Source organism: Ictidomys tridecemlineatus, chromosome 5 (assembly GCF_052094955.1).
Source record: "Ictidomys tridecemlineatus isolate mIctTri1 chromosome 5, mIctTri1.hap1, whole genome shotgun sequence".
Lineage (NCBI taxonomy): Eukaryota > Metazoa > Chordata > Mammalia > Rodentia > Sciuridae > Ictidomys > Ictidomys tridecemlineatus.
The window spans coordinates 103,463,951-103,486,863 of record NC_135481.1 but is presented as its reverse complement, the minus strand read 5'-3'; the positions used below and the strand labels follow the sequence as shown (position 1 = coordinate 103,486,863).

Sequence of the window (22,913 nt, the reverse complement as noted above, 5' to 3'; positions counted from 1 at the left end):
ACTCCAGTGTTGCTGGATCTCTTATCTCTGCTTCTGTCTGTATACTAGCTCTTGATTTTTCTGTGAAAGATTTCCTCTACATTCTAGCAAATATGGATGCTTGGATCAGTGGACTCATGATGTTCTAGCAGTTTCCTGACTCGAGAACATGAGTATTCTCTTTCCTAGCTTGAGTTTTGAAAAATCTCATGGAAGGACTCAAAAGATCCAGTCTCTGATGGTGACCAGCCAATGGCCAGAGGTGGAGGACTATCATCAGCTCACTTTGGCTCATATATCAAAACAGTTGGAGTCTGTTTCCAAAAGCATTAAAAAAGATTTGGGAGAATTGTGATGATCTAGAAAATTATCATGAACAACAAATTTGTAACCAAAATGAACCAGAAAGTACCTACGTGGCACTGTTAGAGATCCCAACATTGCCAGTTTCTGCCAATGGATACCACCCAACTAATGAAGTCCAGTGTTTAAATACTCAGTATCTACACTCTATTTAAGACCATTTTGATAGGAAACTAATAATAATGCTAATATTATAATTCTGATTTGAGTTCATTAAAATAACATACTTTTGACAGTGTGTGGCTCATCTAAGAGGCTGTGTGTGTGTATGCATGTGAACAAATTTCTATTTCTGAGCTACAATTTATATAGCCAAAATCACAAGTGTCTGAAAGACTAAGAAGTTAGAACAAACTTTTGAGCTTCTGACACTGCCAAGGCCTAAAGATGAATTACAATGAGTTAAATTAAGTTCTTTAGCCATATCTGTTTCTCCTATACCATAATAAAACCTAAACTTAGACTTAAATGTAATCATACAAAGATACAACTTAAATTAAGTCTTCAGGCTCCTTTCTGGAGTAAGACTAAGAGAATTTTTTAAAATATAAATATATTAAAATTCTAAGTGAGTCATAAGAAGCCCCAGAAACACCAATAAAATGACTTCAAACACTCAGTTCATCTTGATCTGAAGCTAAAGTGAATGCCTTATAGATATTTTGGTACAAGAGAGTTGGAAGCCTTGGAAAAGTTAAAACAAAAACTTTATCCTCTTTGTAAAAAAAAAAAATTATGTGCCTGGTCTCCTCAGCAAATGGGAAATTTTGATATTCACTTCTTACTGTCTGAATTGTTTTTCCAACAGGAATTCCCATTGAGTCTATGTTTTTCCACATCTATGCTTTTGATCAATGTCACACATTTTTTTAAAAAACTCTGGCTAGGATTCCTTGATACCTTGTCACTCTAATTCAGATACTAGGGAAGAAATATCAGTTGTAAGAGCACTTACTTCTAGAAGTCTGTACCTAAAATTAAAAGTTGAAATACTCAGCCTCAAGGTCCCAAATACTTATTACCTTACTCCTGAAGATATCTTCATTCTGCCCTTGGTAAGCCATGAGAAAAGGGCCAATTAAAGATGGATTTCCAAGAAAAGTTAATGTGGGCCACCATTTGGTCCCAGACCACAGCCGTCTAGGTAATTTGCTTTGAATCTAGTTACAAGGACTCAGTCACATAAAAACGACGTTTCAGATGATCTAAAAAGCATATTCAAGTCCAGTTTTCCAAAGTCAGGTTGAGAGGTACAAATTCAGATGCCACCCTGTGAGTTCTCATCAACTTGGCTCTTACCTTTAGTTCAAGAACCATGATGAAAACTGTTTAGGGCACTGGGCAGTTGCCAATAACAGCAGGAACAGCAAAATGAATTCCTTCTATGAATTGCAGATATTTTGAGTTCCTTCAGTCTTTAATGAAGAATTCCTTTATTCTGTAATCTCTGATTGGCATCTCCCCACTACCATCCATTCCCCCACATATTTATTGAGCATGTTCTATGTCACAGCCATGATTCTAATCCTTGAGAACACAACTATGGACAAAAACAGACTTAGCTCCTATTCTCATGACATTGACTTCCTGGTGGGAAGAGCCAGAAAATAAAATCTAAACCCATAAGTTAGTACATTCTTGCAATTATCTACAGTGTAAGTAAAACTAAGTGGTAAAAATAATAATAATAATAACAATAAAATGAGGGTTAAAAGATGAGACCCTTTCGATTGGATGGTGATGTAAAGGCCTCCTAGAGGGAAATGTTTAAGCTAAAACCTAAATGCTGAAAAAGAGCCAGCAGGTAAGGGCCTGAGAGAAGAGCTCCCAGGCAGAGGAAATGGAGTAAATGAAGAGACTGAGCTAAGAAGTTTTGGGTGTCTGCGATGCCTGGGAGAGGAGGCAGGTAGATTGGAGTAGTGGGAGACAGAGAAATGGGTGGCAAAGAGAACACATAGAGCCCTAGGGAGTGTACCCCATTACCACCTACATTCTTCCATTATTATATATATAACAATATGTTATAAAAGTTAATTTACTCTTCTCAGTCTTTAAGTAGACGGTTAGCTCCTTAAGTACACTATATCTTATTCATGATAATAATTATAGCTCCCATTTATTGAGCTATACCAGGCACTAAGCTAGCTACTTTGCATACATTATCTCCAATCTTCACAACAACGCTGCAAGGTAAGTATTATTAGCATAATTTTACAGATGAAAAAACCAACTAAGTGATTTACCCAAGGCCAAAAAGCTAGCGTGTGGTAAAGCAGGCATTTGAATCTATGGCTTGTCTGGCTCTTTTTATTACCCCACATCATCTTAACCTCATGGTACCTATGCATCCTATGCATCTTGGTTGCCCCAGCTCCCAGCACAATGCCTGGCACACGAGTAGATTTGGATGTGCAATACATGCATCTAGTATTAAACTGGAGTGAACTGAAAGTATGTCCACACAAGGGAAGACTGAACCTACCAGACCACAGTGTTGGGGAGACTTTACAGGAGCATATGTGGTAGTGATGGTAGCCTTCTGTCTCAGGATTAATTCAAAGCATGGTGGAAACTGGTGGAGAGGAGACTGCACTTAATAAAACTAAATGAAAGCTATGGGGCTTCCTGAGAGCTAATGTATGACACACTGACACAGCTGCATATCGTGTTCTGAAAAAAAATTAATGGGATTTTAAAGAGAGAGGCTGCTCAATGTGCTTGCAAAATGGAGATACAGAAGAATGCACCCCGATGACGAGGAGAAAAGAGCAGCGAGAGAGGAGGATGGCACTGTTGTAATTGCCTGTAATTTTCCCCCCTCCTCCTCCTGACTTTAATTAGGACACTTGCGAGACACACACATTTGTAAGAGTGACAGAGCTAATTGAAGAAAACCACATGTCTCATCAACAACCAAATCAGGAATAATAATCAAAGCAGCAGAAGCAAAATTGGAAGCCATGGAGCTGTCAAATGCAGGAGGAACTCAAATACAATGAGGCATGTAATTTAGAAAAAGCGAGATGACTATATGGAAACATTAAAAAATGGGACATGAAATAAAACAGTTAACTTGACTCGAACTGAAACTTTCACTCCCACAATCTGGTCACAATTAAATCTGGTCAAAATTCATCTAATCCTTTCAGCCTGTGTTCTGGGGATGCCTGCATTATTCCATTTCATTGCCTAGAATGACCCAGTTAAGTGAAATGTCACCTACGCCCTCCCTCAGCTTTTCATTAATTCACAGTGCTCTCCTGTCACCACATTGGTCAGGTCTGTCCTCAGTGGAGATGGGAAATGACAGGCTCTCATCCCTAATTTTTAATATTGCTTACTTTCAGAGGTCATTATTAAGTTCTCTCTCCATTGTCTATTTGCAAACTTACAATAAAGAATGGACTGGGAAGTTCAACTGGGGAAGAATTCTCCTTACTCTTCCAGCTTCTTGACTGACTGAATCTTTGGTGTCTGCTCCCCAGGGTTCATTGTCCCTTCTGTCAACAGCTCTGCCCCACACTCAGCCAGTGCCATCAAGATGGGACTCCATCCTGAGATTTAACCCAGTGATGGGGTGTCATTTGCTTCGGGGGTGTGCAAGTGACCCAAGCTGGCCAGGAAGAATCTCAGCACATAGAGGCCTGGTGGGGGAAGGATATTCATCTTTCTCATGATGTGAGTCTTGGAACCACATGAACAATCTTGCCATCACGTGGAAACTGAAACTGAAGTTATTATAGTTCAAGAAGGAAGAAACACATTCATGTCACATTATATATGACTCCTAAGTTAGCCATTCCTAAAATTTGATCCATTTGTAAGCTTTCTAGGCACACAAGCTAATACATTTTTCTCTTCTCTCCTTTTGTGTTTTTGTGCTTAAGTCAAGTGAGTTTTTATTTTCCATTTTTTTCCAGATAAGTATTCTAACCATAATTAATTAATGGAACAGTGAAAACAATGATAAAGGAGAAACAATAATACTTGGTACTGATGAGTGCCATTAAGTACCAGACACAGGGTCCTCTTAATGATTTCAATATTCAGCATGTATTGTTATTCCAATTTTACCAACATAGAAATTGAGATTAAAGAGTTTAAATAATTACTCACATGCTAACAGATATTTAATTGGAAGCCCGTGTTCTCAAAAATTGCAATGGCAAAAAAGAAAGGAGTAGATCATAATTTCAATTCTAAACTTCTTGTATTGAGCAAATACAAATACAATTGATCTGAATAAACAGAGAAAAAGTGGCGTGCTTTTCTTCTTCTTTTTCTCAGGATACCTCTAAATGTTCCTGTAAATTCATTTAGGCTTTCTCATCATGCCCATTTCCTCACATATGATATCACATATTTGCAGAGGTTTTCCATAAGCCCAGCTCCATAGCAGAAGCACACAACTGAAGCTAAAACACTTGGAACTATTAGGGTTCTCAACCACCTGAACGGACGTGCATAGGGAAGGAATAGCCACATGCAAAGAGCCACAGCTAATAATAAAATTAATTCTCAATAAAATTAGAGAATTATCCATTGAAGTGGATAAAAGTTACCAGAAACTAACCACAAAGTCATAATAGAGTGCTACTTTATGGATTGGGTATGATAACCAGGGCTCCACAGTCATGTCCTAATTCTATTACTAGAGTCAGAAGGTTCCAGGTGGTTCTTATGCTTCTTTTCCTGATCTGTAGTAACCATCCATAAATCTGCCCTTGTACTTGTTTCAAAACGTACATAACTTCCTTCCCGTTTCCTTCCTCACTACAGATTTGTCAGTCCTTGCTAAGTGTAATCTGCCACTCTTCAAATATGAGGCACCGTGAAGGTAAGAATATGAGACCAAACAATGAACATGGATGGGTCTTATTTTCCTCTTTGTGATTCTTACTAAAATTTTTGAGTTAATGTAGAAATAATAGAAAAGTCAATTAACAAAGGAAGATGGAGAAGGTGTCATGCCAGAAAGCTGAACTATTAAACTAATTTGAAAGACAACAAAGAGAACTTGACCTCCGTGAGAAGTGAGGCATCCAGGAAAATAGATGGGGAAGATTCCAGACTCCACCTCATTCGCAGTGTGGAAATGCTATAGGGAAACATAGGAGACTGTGGGAAAGACAAGGGATGTTCCTTTAATATTCCTTCAGTCCCTCTAGCTCAGCATCATGAGGGTAGCTGTGAAGCAGGCTTCACCCAATTTACTGCCAAGAGAAGCATTAAAGGCCCTTCTTTTGAGTACCATCAGTCTTGCCTGATAAGGCAGACACAGCACCAAAAGGAAATTGGAACACAAAAGAACTCGTTAGCATTACCTAATCACCAAGGATAAGTAGAACATAGGTAAAGGAAATTAACAGCACCCCTAAGGGAACCAGCTCAGCAATCTAAGAGTAGAAAGAAGCATGGAAATGCCTGACTATGTTCCTTCGAGAGAGAGCACTTCTGAAGGAGATGGCTAATTTTTTTAAAAAAAGAATTAAATGAGGTTGCATTAAAGTAAATCAGCTTTCACATAATAAAAATATTCTGCAACCAGAAAACATGCATTTCAAATTTGTGTGTTGAATATATTGATTGAAGGAGAGGATTGTCATTATTGAAACTCAATGTCCTAAAAGACTAATTGAAAAGAATTCTTACAATAGAGAGGAAATGCACCTGGAGAGGGAAATAACAAAGAAAAGGTAGGTCTTAAAAGAGAACAAGGAATGAGGGTTTCAGAAATAGAAAGAGGAATATGAGGTGAATAGGAAAAAATATATATATAAATAAAATAACAAAGAAAAAGCTGTTGTTTTGCCTGAATCTGTACATTAAAAGAACTGAGTCCCAGAGTAATGAGAAAGAGGATGGAAAAGAAGGAGGGAAAGAGAGGTATATTTACAAAAGAAAAGGAATAATGGTTAGGGATGAAATTCTGTTTCCTCAAAATTCACATGTGGAAGACCTAACCCCCAATTACTGTCACTGTATTTGGAGATGGAACAGTTAAAATAGAAAATTAAATAAAGTCATTAGGGTAGGCTCTCATCCAATATAAGAGTGAGAGGAGATTTGGACACAGTCACCAGGGGAAAACCCATAAGGACACAGGAGGAAGATGACCATCTACAAGACTAGAAAAGAGAAAATCATCCCTGGGACATCTTGATCTCAGACTTCTAGTCTCCAGGACTGTGAGAAATAAATTTCTATTAAGCAACCCCCCCGTTGATGGTACTTCAGTGTACCAGCCTTAGAAAACGAATACAAAAACTAACATTAAATTTCTTAACCGTAATTTTAGATGCTAGAAAACAGGAGAATTACTTGTTTAATGAGGGGAAACTGTTATAACAAAATACTCTCACACCCAGAGAGAAGTACATTTACAGACACATAAGGGATTCTGAAAGCACATCACCCCCAGAACCCAACTGAGAAAATCCTTAGAAAAGGACTCTTACCGAATAAGTGAACACAACAGGTGACAAGACAAGGGACAATGATGAGAAGGGAAAACAGCAGCAGGCAAACAACCTTGAATCCATGATGATAGACTCATCAGGAACTTGTAATATTAAGAGCACTTGAACCAGAAGAGTCTCATTGCAAAGCTGAAACTAATAACAGCGTGGAAGTGAATGTCATAAATCATTGGTGGCTTGAAAGGGAGCAGGGAATCATGGCCAGACATGCTGTGGCAGGTGATATGAACGGTATGGCCACTGCTCTAGACACTTTATCCAATTAGATCATCACAGCCTCCCCATGTACAAGTGACACTTTTATCCCCGTTTTACAGAGGAGGAAACCAAGGCAAAGTGAGCAGCTTCCCCAAGATTATGCAGCTAGTACATGGCTCCAGAGTTTGCTTTTAAATACGGCATTATGCTGCAAACAGGAGAGAACTAAAGGCATTTTTGTGGGTGTATATGTAAGAGAAGTTTGGGCAGGAAACGGTGATCTAAAATGTTTAATTTACTGTGCACATTTAATTGTACACGTAAAAGTTAGTGTACAAACTAGGGCAGTTTCAGATTAAAACGGGAATGGTTACCAATTATGCCAGGAAAGCAGAAATAAACCAGGATTCACAAAGCAAACCAAGCTATATAATCACCCTGTATCTATAAGTCTGTACTTAATTGGCAGCAGTAGATAGCCTTGGTTGAAGGATGTGGTGAATATCTTTATTTCATATAATAGTAGAGAAATATATACTCAATTATGCATGGTGGGAATACAAAGATCCCAAAAGACAGGAGGGGAAGGTATCAGGAAACTACTAAATGAATACAAGTAGGAAAGGAAAAAGTGATCATTAACTTGATCAAACGTAGAAAAAGGAATTAAAAAAAAAAGTGAAGAAAATAAAACTAAGTCTTCTAAGTCTTAAGCTAAATTTACACCATCTAAATTTTCTATTAAAAGAAAAACTGTCAGATTAAATTCAAAAACAATAAAACATCTTAGATATGTTATAAGGAAAAAACATTTCTATAAAAGTTTAAAAAAAAGAAATATTTTAAATAAAGGCATAGCACTAATCAAGAAAGAAAAACTGGCAAAATGGACATTGCCAAAATTTAGATCTTCTGTTTATGAAAAGACACCATTGAGAAACTAATGAGCAAGTCATAGATCAAGAGAAAATATTTGCAAAATATATATCTGATAAAGAAATATTATCCAGAATATAATATAAACAACCCTGAAAGTTCAATAATAATAGAAAAAAAGCTTGGCTTTATTAAGAGACATAAGATCAGACACTCCACAAAGGAAGATATACCAATTGCCAATAAGCACACAAAAATATGCCCATCATTATTAATCATCAGAAAAATCTAAATTAAATCTGCAAGGAGATACTGCCACCTACTAAAATTGTTGAAATTTTTAAAAAGACAGACAAAATCAAATAATAGTGAGATTGTGCAATGACAAAACTCATATATTGGGGTAAAAAATGGTACAACTAGTTTATGAGTCATTTTGGAAATTTCCCATAAAGGTAAATGTATACCTACCTTATAACACAGCATCTCCATTCCTGGTTATTGACCAAAGCAAAAGGATCAGACATGGATGTTCATGACAGCTTTATTTATAATGGCTAAAACCTGGTAAAATACCAAATGTCCAACCATGGAAGAATTGACAAATGATGGCAATAGTTACACATAGAATTCTACTAAGCAAAGAAAAGCAGTACATTACTGATGCACACAATATGGATGAATTTCTAAGAAAAACCAGCCCTATGCACCAGAGTGCACTGTGCATATTCCAATTACATTTTAGAAGAGAAACCTCTCCGTGATCACAGAAATCGGGACATTGGTTGTATCTGGGAGGAGAGGGGATTGATTGGAAAAGGGCACACAGTATCTTTCTGAGATGATGAGGCATATGTTCCAGAGTTTGTCAAACTTGTTAAACACATCAAGCTATATGCTTAAGATCTACTCATTTCTCTGTACATAAATATTAAAATTCTATGAAATTATACCTTATGAAATAAAGTCATAAGGAAAGGGTTTTTAGGCAATTAAACCAAAGTGGAAGCAGTAATACTAATAACAACATAAATCTAAGTTTTAAAGTACTAAACAAGAAAAATTATCAAAGAAACTAGGCCTATGTTATACCAACACAACCTAGCAGGTCTGAGGTGACAGCAATAAGGAGGAATAAAACTATATGTTTCATTATCTTCTATAGAATTTAGTAATCTCATTACTACATTAATAGGGAAAAATATATTCACCCTATAAATCTTAAAAGACACCACCAGCAGAAACATACTGTTTTCATATTTATGAAGATAAGCAATTTAAGTCCAGAAAACTCAAGTATTAAAAACAGAAAGCATGAAATAATATGATAGGGCTAGGATGTGGTAGTGATGATGTCAAGGGTAAACAAGCTTTACTATATGACCCAGGAATCCCTTAGTTTGGTATATACCCATAAATAAGCACATAATAGAGATTCTTGCATTCCCACACTCATTACAGCATCATTCACAACAGCCAAGATGTGAAAACATTAAGTATCTATCAACTGAGGACTGAATAAAGAAATTGTCACATCACACACATGGAATATTATTTATTCTTTCAAAATAGTGTGGCATCATGGATGGACCTATAGGACATTATACAGGTGGAATACGGAAAATAGAATGGTGGTTACCAGGGATGGGGTAGGAGAGGAAATGCAGAGATTTTAGTCAAAGTGCACATTAGGTTATATACCTTAAACATATACAGTAAAAAATGTAAATGGGTTTTTGATGTGGGTAATTAGAAAAGGAGACTGAAGATAATAAAACAGACCTATTCTTGCCTTGACTAGTTAATAGGGGAAATGGAAATGCTAATGACCCTGATTTGATCATTATACATTGTATACAAGTATCAAACTTTTATACAATTCCCCATAAGTATGTGTGATTATTATGTGTGAAGTTTTTAAAAAGTATAAAATAACTCATCAGTGCAACCTGAAAATGAAAGTAGTAATAATTGTTAGAATCAACCCCACAAATAATTCTATTTTTCTAAGGGAAAAATATTAAAATTTTAGACACTGTCCTTACCTCAAAATAAAAGACACAAAAAATAGGCAAAATTGGAAATAAGAAATTATTTCTAAAAGATCGTGCCTTTTTGTAGAGCTTCAAGTCTGTGCTCATCTCCTCCATCTAGTGTCAGATGACAAAAGCCCAGAGGTGGAGGTGGGAGGAAAGGCTATGTCCTAGGTACTAAGCATGGCAGGGGCCCGCCTTCCATATCAAGGGTATCTCCACAGCTGATGGTACTGTCCAGTGATCATGGCTAAACTGGATAATGATTGTCTGAGCAGCTTCCTCCACAGTATGACCTTGGGATCTATAAGCAGGTGTGCATGCGCATGCATGTGCCCATACATACACACACACACACACAAAAAAAATGCCACATCAACACATAAATCCTCCTAAACTTGGACCTGAGACCTGGGAACCAGGGTAAGAGAATTAGGAAAAACACCAATTGTCACATTACAGAAGGCTAATGAATTAATATTCCTTGCACATCTGATCTTGTGCTCCACAAGTCTTTCAGCTTCTTATCAATACATTCCACTTCTAAAAGTTTGTTTGGGACAATATTATTTCTATTTAATCTAACTCCAGCAAAAGAGTTACAACTTCTGTATAATTAAAATATCTAATACTGCATTTCTTCCTCCCAGGATGGTTTTAGTAGGAAGGACAAAAGTGAGAGAGAGAGAGGTGCTGCACTTAGCTGGTGGCTAAGGTCTTCCTAAGGGACAATTCTATTCAGTTTTAGCATCTTATTAGCAGGAGGGAATAATTGAGACAGGGGAGAGACTTCAGGGAATAGAGAACAGACCTAATAGACTGGTAATCAGATCATCTCAAAGTCAATTCTTAATTTTTTCCTGAAGAATTATAAATTTCCACTTATAATATGCACATTTTAAAATTAGAAAGTCTGTACTTTTGTTCCAGTTGACTTCAACTTCTTAAAGCCACAAGTAAGTTGCCAGTCCTTATTTTAAATCCAAATGCCAGATTAATACCAAGCCAAAAGCTAAAATTTTTGCTTAATATAATTAATACACAATGGACTATGCATATTGGATTGACCAAATCCAGGAAAAGTCCAGCAAAATGTTCACCCTTGATTTGTAGATACAATTTTGGTTTGTACTAAAAGTACATATTTTACAAATCAAAAAGTATAGTTTAATGATGTAAGATTTTTTCACCATCAATCACCTGGATACCTCATTCATAGGAATGCAGTTGGTTCCCTGATTTCTTGTTGAAATTCACTTTTAAGGTTTTTATAACCATACATGTAGCTCACTGTTCATCACAGAACAGAGCTATTTGCTGCTCTACTGCCTCTAACTAATGAAATGAATATTTTTATGAAGTAAATTTCTTTGAAACACAGGACTATAAATAAATAACAAAAACATCTCTGGGAAAATTGAAAAAAATATATAGAATAGGCTCACTTAGGCATGCCTCCAAGCCGTTGTGTCAGACCAAGATGCAAACTATAACTTGATGCTTAAAATAATTACTGGACCAAGGTTATGGTCACCAACTCCAGGCACCACCTCTGAACTACTGATTCGAAAATCTAGCAGTGATGGGAAGAAATTGAGAGGCTTTTAACTCATAAATTGAAAAGAATCAGGAGAATTCTGGGTTGGCATTAAAATACAGTTAGCTGCCCAAGTGAAAGTTTTGCAGGAGGGGCTTTTAAAGATAATGTCATTAGAATCCTAACCAATGGACAATAAAAAGAGATCATAGGGAAAAGCAAAAGAGAAATGAAAGAAAACACTTTCAACCTGTTTTCCATAAAAATATACATAGAGGTTATTTGTGGTTCCATAGAATACCACAGCCACCACAAACAGCCAGCAAGTAGAGATCCATCCTTATATGACCCAAGGCTCTGTGTAAATATCTTTGCTGGGTAGTTGGATAACCCCACCAGGGCCAAAGATATGAAGGAAGATAAACAATCAAAAAATAACAAGCCAAAGTCAGCCACCCACAAGCTCAATTCCTGATGAAGTGAGCCTGCTTTAGGGCAAAAAGTAATGACACCCCATCCAATAAAAACTCCAGGGGAAATTGAAACCAACAAATGTGATTATTGGACTTGAGCTGTTATTTGGCAAAGCAACTCTCAAATTTAATGTTTTTATACACATGTGAATGAAGAGAAGCCATTAGGGACACAACCGTTTTCCTGTTTCATCCCAAATGGAAGGGCCAGAATCTTAAGACTTGCAATTTGTTTAAAACCAACATAAAATATGAGAGACTCTTGTTCACATTTACCACCTCTTACTTTGGTATACATGACATGGATTATTTGAGAATATTATGGTGGAAATGGAGGGCGGGGAGTATATGTATTTGGGTATCCTGAAAGTCCAGATTAGTAGCATACAACATACTGGTGTCTAGATATTCTGAATATAGCTTTGATAAAAAAGGGAATTTCAGCACACTGTTTGACCATTTTCTCAATTCATTGTAATATTAGGGCAAAAAGAAGAAAAACTATGTAAAAAGAATTACTTGCTACAATAGTCATCATTTTCAAAAACATATTCACACATTCTTGGAGGGTCCATATTGGATTCCTGCAGTTCAACTTGGGGATCCCTGGATACAGAAATTGTATAATCTTACTAGAATATGAACTCCAAGAAGTTAGGGGGCATTTCTGCATTTCCCACTAGATTGCTAAACCTACCACATGTCAAGGGCTCAATAAATCTTCAATTGCAAGGTCAACAAAGGGAAGTGTGAAGGCAAAATATATCAAAGTGAATAGCTTCATGTTATCACTTGGACCTCTATTTAATGGATAAACCTGCGCATGTCAAGGAAGGTATGTTAACCTATCCTGAATGTAAGAAGCTAGGATTCAGAAACACTCGTGCTCAGAAAGCTCCCCTGATTCAAGTTAAAGTCATCCTAAATATATGAATATGTGGAGATGATATCCACGAAATCCTGATACTGAGCAACAAGCAAGATAACTAGTCCCTAGAGCTTTCTTGAACATTGCCAGTTAAGAATGCTTTGAGCTGCAAGAAGGAAACCATCAAACCAAGAGTGAGTCAACCAAAAGACATGTCACTTTTTTACATAATAATAAGTTTGGAGGTAGGTTGTCCAGGTTTGAGATTCTACTTAGGGATACTATCAGGGACCTAAAGTCCTTTCTATCCTCCTGGGAAACTATCCTTAACATTTGTTCTTATATCTTAAGTTTTTAGCCTTGTCCTTTAAAGGTGGCTACCATACCTCCAATCACAAAATCCTTGGACACTACTCCACAGCAAATTAATAATAATAATAATACAGCTTAATCACCATCTGTTGTCCTATCAGGGAGCAAAATCCTTCCCACATTACCAGAACAGATTTTCTTACATGCATTGTTATTGCCTGGAGAGTGTTACGCTCACCCTAAAACTATCACTGGCAAAGGGAATCAGATTCTGCTGCCTGCCTTAGACAAAATATGATGTAGCCCCTTAGGTCACGAAGTAGCTCACGTTCCTGAGGAAGAAAGGGTGAATTTTTTAAAGTAAAGAAGGGTGAAATAGGAATTGAAGTTAAGTAGGCAACTAAAGAGACTGTGTGGATCTTGAACTACCTCTGGGAGCCTTGTATGGCCTGAATATATACCCCGACTTCTTTTGTGCCTGAAAGATTTTCTCTCTAAATCTCATAATTGTCTTTGACATTGCTGAGTGAGTCTCAAGCTCTTATTCTAACCAAAAAGCTTAGTGTACCCTTTAGGGATAAGAAAGGAGTCAGTTTTTAATGGATGGAGAGGACAGGGTGTGAATATAGGTATGTATGTATTTATGTTGGTATACACATCTATGAGAGAACACACACACACACACACACACACACACAGGTTTATACCAACATCTGTCTTCACAGCTGAACCTGGAAGATTACATGGAACTCTCTCACAGAATAGGCTTCCCTGATTACACACTTACTCAACAGTGTGGCCATGTGATGGCTTCAGTCTATTTACCCAGGACTTCCCATCAATCAATACTATTGAAAATAATTATAACTCCATTTAAATAAATGCCAAATATCCCAAAGCTAACAAAGGATGGAATTAAATCCAATTCTGACTTTCTGTTCTTTCACTTGCAAAGAGCCTTTTCAACTGGTGTCCAACACCCTGGAAGCTCTCATTTTGGTCTGAAAGTCATTAGACTACAGCTATCAGCTAATGAGGCAGTAAGTATTTGGAAGCAGCTTGAACCACTTCAGCATATCCAAGTTAAAATAAGGCAAATTAGTAGTAAAATCAAATTAGTTTAAACTGTGAAGTGAGTGTGAAAACTATTCCCCTGAAAAGTAGGATTGGGTCAAATTGCTGCATTGGGACATTGGAGATGATTTCAACTTGCAAGAGAAAAATGTTACTTTCAATGAGTCTCATTCTTTAGAAGGCATTATATCTTAATTATTCTGGAAGTCCAAAGAGTTATTCACGGAAGAAAATAACTAGAAAGAGAATAATGCATGTTTTCCCCATCAAAGAGACAAAATTTATTTTTCAACTAGAGTATTTTGAGAAATCAAAGAGGTTGAAGTGATGACTACTTATACTGGAATAACATCTATAAACAAGGGTCATCCTTACTATGTGATAACTTAAGAATAATTTCAAAAAATGATGGGAGAGAAGAATCTCTACCCCTATTCCTCATGAAAATCTAGGAATCTGCTTTTTGTTTCCATTTGAAGGGAGGAAAAGGAAATAAATACTGCTTAATTACTTAAATATGGTACTAAAATCAAGAAAAATTAAATTTCTCCCCTCTCCCACGTACATACAAAATTCCCAATCCTTCTCTTATTCAAAGGGTAAAACAACATTAAACAGAGATTCTGAAACATAAAATTTAATGTCATATGCATAGATTAGAGAGCCAATCTTGTGGCCTTTTAGCTATATCTGACCCAAATTCCTGTTGTTGTTGTTGTTGTTTTTCATATTGAGGTGTTCTCTTAAATTTGAATTATTTTCCATATAGAAATATTTAAATATTTCATTTGCATAGTCATATCTTTTGCATCTCTTGAAAACAAGCTCTGACAATGGGTCTCTACTCCTGTGAATAGTTGCTATCTCTCATCTTAGATGGCCTGAGATTGAGATGGGCAGTTGTAGGCAACTCCAGGTTGACTGGAGGTTGCTCTTGGAAATACATTGTGAAAAAGTGAAGAAGAGAAAATTTGCAGAAGGAAAATCTGGATGAAATGTGCCTGCCATGGCTATTCCTGTTTCAAGGTCTTTAACAAGGTTGGCTTCAAGATACCTGCTGGGGCTACATTCTCATTGGAAGACTCAATTGATGGAGAATCCCTTTGTAGGCTCACTTGAGTTATTTTTGCAAGGTTTGGTTCTTCATAAGCTATTAAATTTCTTGATGGCTACTGACAAGAGACTTTCCTAAGTTTTATGTCATATGGCAGCTCACAGCATGGCAACTGTCTCTTCTAATTTCAAGCAAATAGGAGAAGGTAGAGAATGCCAGCGACACAAGAAGCACGGACTTTTCATTGCTTAATGTGGAGAGTGGCATCCTGACACTTTGCCTTTTGCCATTCATTCAAAAACAAGTAACCAGATCACTCACAATGGAGGAAGGAATTTCACAAGGTTGTGACTTTCAGGGTGCAGGGATCACTCAGGAGTATGTGAAAGGTTGACTACCATGTGGAACTTAATAAGAAGTTTGCAGTCTACTTGAGACATGAGAACAACCATATATATTAAATGCTAGATATATATGCCAATAGTGAAAATACAACAAATTTTGTTTGAGGCAAAATACATATGAATGCTAAGTGGAGGTAATGCCATTTGGTGCCACTTGAGTAGTTTAGCTAAAGAACTCACTGTGATTAATCATGGAAGCCTGTGTGGAGGCGATACGCCTAGAGAAGGGTCATTTGGGCCAGTGATTATAATGATGGGGACTGATAACTACAAAGACATTACTCAAACTGGGGATGTAGCTCAGTGGTAGAGAGTTTGCCTAGCATATGCAAGACCCTGGGTTCAGCTCCCCCAACACACCCTAGACAGGGGCAGGGCAGGAATAAATACATAAATAAATAAAGGGTCGGGACTGAGGGTATAGCCAATCCTCAGCCTGCTTACTCTGCCTTCCTGCACAATAAAGACTCTTGCCTATGTTTAAAAAAAAAAAAAAGACATTACTCAAGGATCCTCTAATGATAATTGAGAAAATAATATAAAAGTGACACAGACATATAATATTGTTATTTAATAAAATTGGGTTAGCTATGCTTCTGATTGCAATCCCCTTTTTCTTAGTAGAAATCCTATGAAGACTCTTTTAGATTCCACTTTTAAGCCAAGGACTAAGGGGTAATGCAAAGAAAAGACATCAGCATGGAAAAGGATAGAGAAAATGGAACAAGAATAATTATTAAGAGCCTCAGTTTAATACATGAGGCACTTCCACTTCAGAGCAGTGATTCTGCACATTTATCTCCAAAATGGCATGAACCAAATCTGCCAAAACTACAAATAAGAATACTAGATACTTATTGGGAGCCTGCTATGTGTCTGACTCCATAACAGCCTTCTCTCTCTGTAAAAGTAAACCACAAATGAACAGGTTTGGCTTGCTCTTTCTGCCCCTTCTCCCTGTTTATCTCTTCCCTCCCATCCAAGACAGAGTCTCTTTCTTCCCTTGGCCATTAAACTTACTCTCAAGAGAGTCCAGTCCAGTCATTCACACCTCAGTGTGTTCTTAAGTCACACCTAAGGGGCTTTCACTCTGAACCTTATTACTGACTGCTCTATGAAAGACATTTTTCCTATAAAATACATTTTAGGCATCAGTGGGCACATAGGAGCCGTATTTGGCATTTGGAGGATCAAGGGAGTGGTATTTCAGTCCCTGAAATGAAACCATATGGGGAGTTGCCTACCCATCAGGCTGGCCTTGGACTTGACCCATGTAATGGGTATTTGGTTAATAAATGAGGTCTTTCAGTCATACACATTGACCTCTTGATCTAGCCCAAAGGGGACACTGTTTTCCAGTCACTAATGAGGTAGACTTTAGCTTCTTCCTGCCCCAGTTAGAAATGTGTGAGTATTTTGTTTCTCTTTAAATCCCGAAAACCGGAGAGAACAAAGTTGTCAGAGATTCCTGCTGGTAAGTAGTGAAGACAATTGGAGCCATTAAAGGAAAGAAAAAAATTGTTTTTCCTCCTCCCAGGGAGCTGGTGAGGTTCATGTAACAAGCCAACCGGAGACCAGACTGCTGCTGGAGTCACTGCACCCTTTGGCCCCTGGTTTTCACCATGAGGTCTACAGGCTTGAATCACGGCTGACACCAGCTTTTCAAGGGCCCCATTTTTCTTCATTAGATAGGAGAAGCCCATTCATGTGCATCCCTACCCAGGTTTAGCTTTTCACTCTTCTGTTATAAAATAGGTTTTTTCCAGAAAGGGTTGAAAAGGAATCAAAATGTCAGCTTTTTACCTAAGTTGTCTTCAGAGTTCTACCTTTACACATCTCACTGTCTTCAACAACCTACAAGAGCAAGGGATCCTTATTTTGCACATCTGCATTTGAAGCTTTTTAAAATTTTATCTTATTCCTGTTTTAAACTGGATATAAAACTTACAGAAAAAGGAGGGAGTTTTTTTTTTAATAGAAAGCCTCTCCCACCATACACCTTTTCCTTTAGGGGACATTCCAACAGCACCCAGTATCAATGGTTAGGTGTTGCTATTCTTAAGTTCTTAAAATTCTACAAGACTCAAGTCGTAAGTCTTGGCTGCTGGTTTAGCCAGAGAAGCTTCCATGGTCTGCTCAGCTTACAAAATGTTGTTTTAACTTGATCATACAATTTTTAAGACAGGTAATTTGGAAATGGCTAGCGACAGCCTATATAGAGAATGCCAAGCATAAGTGTACACACAGGGCCTTGTAGGGAGGGTCAAACCATTTTGCAATCTATCACTTTGGATTAGTTCCCCTCTGTTAGTCCTTATTTCTCCTTGCTAATATGGTTCCAGAAACCTGGACACACACATTCACACCCACAAACACACATGCATGCATCCACACTGTCATTTGTTAGGAATAATCTTCACCTTGGCTTGTCTAACTTTTCTGGGCTCCCACCCAAGGAAAAAAATTGTACTCCACTTTCAACAGCAGGACTTCTTCACACCTCTGAAGAAATTAAACATCATACAGTTTATAGTTGGAGGCTTTTTTTAAAAAGCCTTGTGTTTTCCAAATTAAAGAGAGAGAAAGGTCAATAGAAAAGCTGAGAGAAGAACTGCTTCTAGCAGCCAGGCAAAATAAGGGAAAGGAATTAGCATTTTCTTAATACTTACTGTGTGCTGGGCACTTTTGTTTTTGTTTTCTCATTTCAAGAGAACTTTCCCATTTCCAGAGGATGTTAGCTTGATTGCTTGTTGGTATGCAGTAGTCTTCACTGGACCACACCTGAGCACTTATTTTTCTTAGAACAATGCTAATACGTGCACCTACTCAAATTAATATGTCTGCCTCAACTCCCTTACTTGGCAGAAAGAATGAGTTTTAAATGTTAGCGTGAATAGTGAAAGGGAAAAGACATTGTAGAATTTCTCAGGATAAGAGATTTGCGATCACTTTTTTTTCTTGGTACCAGGTATTGAACCCAAGTTGCTGGGATTACAGACATGTACCGCCATGCCCACTATAATCACATTTTAATCATTAAAAGTAACCAATACTATCCTCTCTAAGCTTAACCATAAGATAATGCAGTCTCTTGCAGCAAAAAATTCACATTTCCATCTCTAATTTAGCTTAAACCAAATTTCTACTGTAGGAAACTAGGCTATAGAGGAATAGAGGTTAACCAGTGAGAAGACTGAGTTTCTATGACAGTTAGTCTCTTCCAACGAGTGTAAGATTTATCAAGAAAGACATAGATCAAGGCAATTATTTACAATCCAAAACCAGAAACTAATGAACATTGTAATGGGGCATAGGACTCTTCTTCTAATTTCTGTATATATCAAACAAAGTATGTCAAAAATATGCCTATTTAATCCTGAAATGGGTAATGATATATTATACCCCATTTACAGATGTGAAAGTTGAGAAAAGAGCTGTTTAGAAAATTGCCAGTGCCTCACAGCTATTGTGTGTCCAAGCTAGGATCAGAAAGATGTACTGAAGCTAAAGAATCCATTCTTTCAACCACTGTGATCTTATCCCTCTTCTAAGATGCTTGAAAAACACAGAGCAGATCAATCAGAAGCCTTTTATACAATGACCACATAATACATAGACAGATATGTCTGTTATGTTTGAAAATGACACACATAGGCTATAGGAGAGACCTGAAAACCAGGACACTGACCAAGCTTAAGAGAGAAGTCGGACCATCCTACAAGCAAGGTCAAGTGTGAGCCCCTACCATGAACTTAACATCACACCAAAGCATAGATAGAGAACGCATCTGCTGTTCTGGTTTTCATGCTTCATAAAAAATTACGGACTTGATCAAAGCCTAAGAAGGGCTAAAGGAATTAATGACAAGCAAGAACACTGAGGACACTTTAGATCTAGAAAGAAGGAACTGGCAGATCAAACTCACAACTATTTGGGTGAACACATCAGAACAAGTAAATTAAGATTCTCCCTCCCTGGGCATACTAGTTTGTTTAATATGTTGACTCAGGAGATGACACCATCTGAAAAATGTAACAAAGTTTTAAAAAGCATAGCCGGCAAGAAGAGTTAAATAAATAGATGACACATTAATGGTATTGCTGGAAGAAGCTGGTGAGCCCAGCGACATTTGCTCTACCATTTGTTAATCTGGAGCTAGGTACCTGGAATTTCATGGCTCCACTCACTGCATGGTCCAAATTCTCTGTTCCTCCAGCAGATCACTGTGAGTATTTCAAGAATGCAGGCTGCCCTGCTGACATTCCCCTAAGCCTTCTCAATCACAAATGCATTGTGGGCACAAGTATTCATCAAAACTGCAATGAGAGTCTCAACACCAAAGTTAGCATACTGGACTCAACATCCGGAAATATTCAGAACAGTTTTGACTCACCTCCTAACTTACATGTCCATAGCTCTATCATGTGCTATCTCTTCTGAAATCCAGGTTATCCTATTTCCAAATTTATTCAACTAGTGTTTGCCCATACACATTAACTAGTTGGTGACTTATTCACAAGAATGTGCACATTAAAAGTTTTCAATTTTGAATGTGCTATAGAAATATGAAGCAGGACCTGCACCTTGGTGTGCCAAAATCTAAAGTTCCTTCTCTATAAGCCATGCCACACTGCCTCTCTCAGAGTCCTCACTCTACTGGCCCTACATCAAGGTTCCAGGTCAAGCCTCTTAGCTCTCATAAATCTGTCTACACCACTTCCACCACATTCCTTGGAGCACCAACAAAGTGCCTCAACCTTCTCTGCAGGGAGATTAAATAGGAGAGAAAAAAGACTTGAATGATCCGTTCATAATGCCACTTGAGCAGAAAAGAGCTAACATAATTAACGGTATGTGTGTGAGACTGCTGTCATCAGGAAGACCTGCTTACCAGGCTGGCCCTTGACTGACCAGTGGGAACCTAGATTTTGAGAATGTCCCCATCATTTCCAGAACTAATAAGAATGGTTCTAATTGTGCATATAATGTGGTTTATGCGAAATACCTGTTTTCTTCTGGAGTCTGGAATTATGGTACCTAATTATGGGACTGCCTGTGTGACCAGTCTTCAATAACGAACTTCAGACACTGAGTCTCTAATTAAGTTTCCCTGGTGAATATTTTACATATGTTGTCATGACTCTTTGCTGGGGGAATTAGGCGCAAAGTGTGGGTTAGTACCCTGGGAGAGGTTTATGCCTGGTTTCCTCCAGACTTTACCCCATGTGCTGTTCCCTTTGCTGACTTTGCTTTCTTGGTAATAAATTGCCATGAGTGCCACTGTAGGTTGGGTCCTATGAGCCCTCCCAGCAAGTAAGGGTGTTCTTGGAGTATCCCAATATGCCCCTCATTGCAGCTTTGCTGAAAAAAAAGTGTTTGGGAGAAGAGAAGATTGAAGAAAGAATTGATATTTGGAGACCCTCTGGGGATTCCCAGTGATGTGCTGTTCAGCTTCCAAGGGCTGTTCTGGAACTCTGTTGTGCATACTGTGCTACTTAATGTATTTTAGGGGGGAAATGTGCTATTATCCTCAAAACATTGCACATTTTCTTCTCTATAGACGAAGGTTTGGCTGGCACTCCAAAATGGTCAGAAAGCATGACGACAGAGCAATCTCCAGGACCTGTCCTTGAGGAGATAGGCAACATGAATTCTCTAAAAACAGCCTCCGAATGTTTACAAGCCACGAGGGGATCCTTTGGGATGGAAAAGCTCTCTCTACACAAAAGGTGATTTGCTTGCATTTCGTTCTCAAAATAAACATTCTTTTGATGAAAATGCAGCCTTTGTTGCTGCAAAAATATTTCAGGAGTTTCCCTTTTCCCCACCTCCTATGATTAAAACAAGCATGTATCTGGATTTGTATTTCTAATGACACGGAAGTCACATGGGGCCATCCCCAATATCTCAATCAACAGAACATCTCCAGAGGAGCAAGGCAGAGCAATAAAGGAGAGCGTCAAAGAACTCTACCGAGGATAAAACTACCTTTGCAAGGAGCAGGAGACTCTGGAAAAGTTTTCCCGTGCAAATATTAAATCGAAAGAAGCCAACACATAGATAAAAGAAAGGTCTATAATCTGAGTTCAATTTTCTTGATGAATGCTGTTGAGTTAGTTGTTTTGTAAAAGCTTTTTTGTTTCTTTTTAAAATCGTTTTCTGCAATGCAATAAGATTTGCATGGATTTTATCCAAACTAGGCTAGGGAACTAGGGCTTTCTGTATCTATTGCCAGATTAGATTCTTGCCTAATAAATGAGTTTTGTGAATCTTGACTGTGGCAATTTACTCCAGAGAATTTCCTGCTGTCAGTTTCTCTGGAGTAGGGAGATTGGGTGAGGGGAGAGGAAGGAAGATGGGGGGCTGGGCTTATTACTCCCAATATGCTCTGTGCTGTTGTGCCTGGCTGTGCATATGTCTGGGACACACGGCATATGGCCCGGGGGCTGCCAGTGGCCCGCTTAGCAGCTGTCTTCAGCATATTTTGACATAAAAGCCATTATATTTTTGGCTGGCTAATTGCTTTTTATTAAACAATTGTTGGAAGTTGGCTGATAACTTTTATGAATTTAAAATGAAAGCCTCACTGAGAACTTCTAAAAGCAAACAGTGTTTGGTCCACCTGGGAAAATTTGAAAGGGCTGGCATTCCATCTGCCAAATAGAACTCATATCAGGCACCGCCACTGAGAACTAGAGGGTGACAGTTTCCATTTCTCACCGTGCTACATTCTCCTAAAAGGCTTTAGAAAAGGACAAGGTTTTCTTTCTTTAAGGTCTGTTGGGGAAATATAACAAGCAAAATCTTCTCCCAGCCCCAAAATCATCTCTGCAAAGGTATCTGAGAAAAAAAATGCTTTTCTTACTGCATAAACTTTAAACTAGAATGCCATACCCATCGCAGGCAATCCAATAAGAGATTGCAAAGACAGAAAGAAATCCAATACCACTCATTGCCATGTTTTTAAGATAAACAATAATGAGTCCTCAAGTACTAATCAAACACACTGTGTCCTAACTTGACTTGGCAATTGGGGCGGGCAGGAAGGGACATCTATTAGTTAATTGGTGTAGGGGCTCTTTAAGACAAAAGGTAGTTTCACTTGGAGCCAGACACCAAAGTTGGGCTCCTACCATCCCAAAGAAACAGAAAGATGAGATGTTAGCTCTCTTGATGTTTACACATCAAAGTGACAGCTCCCAGGTAATTGAGAAAGACAGTTCTGGTTCATACAGCTGACAAAGGCCTTAATTTCTAAAAAGA

General features: G+C 37.9%; 1 long non-coding RNA gene across 2 annotated transcripts in view; it reads right to left on the bottom strand.

Moving 5' to 3' along the window:
- The window catches only part of LOC144377905 (uncharacterized), a 63,160-nt gene extending 42,983 nt beyond the window's left edge, over positions 1-20,177 (bottom strand). Inside the window, exon 1 of one of the 2 annotated variants that reach the window (XR_013439180.1) lies at positions 20,044-20,177. This is a non-coding gene — a long non-coding RNA (uncharacterized LOC144377905). The other variant, XR_013439181.1, reaches the window with a different exon arrangement.
- Between the last annotated feature and the right edge of the window lie 2,736 nt (positions 20,178-22,913).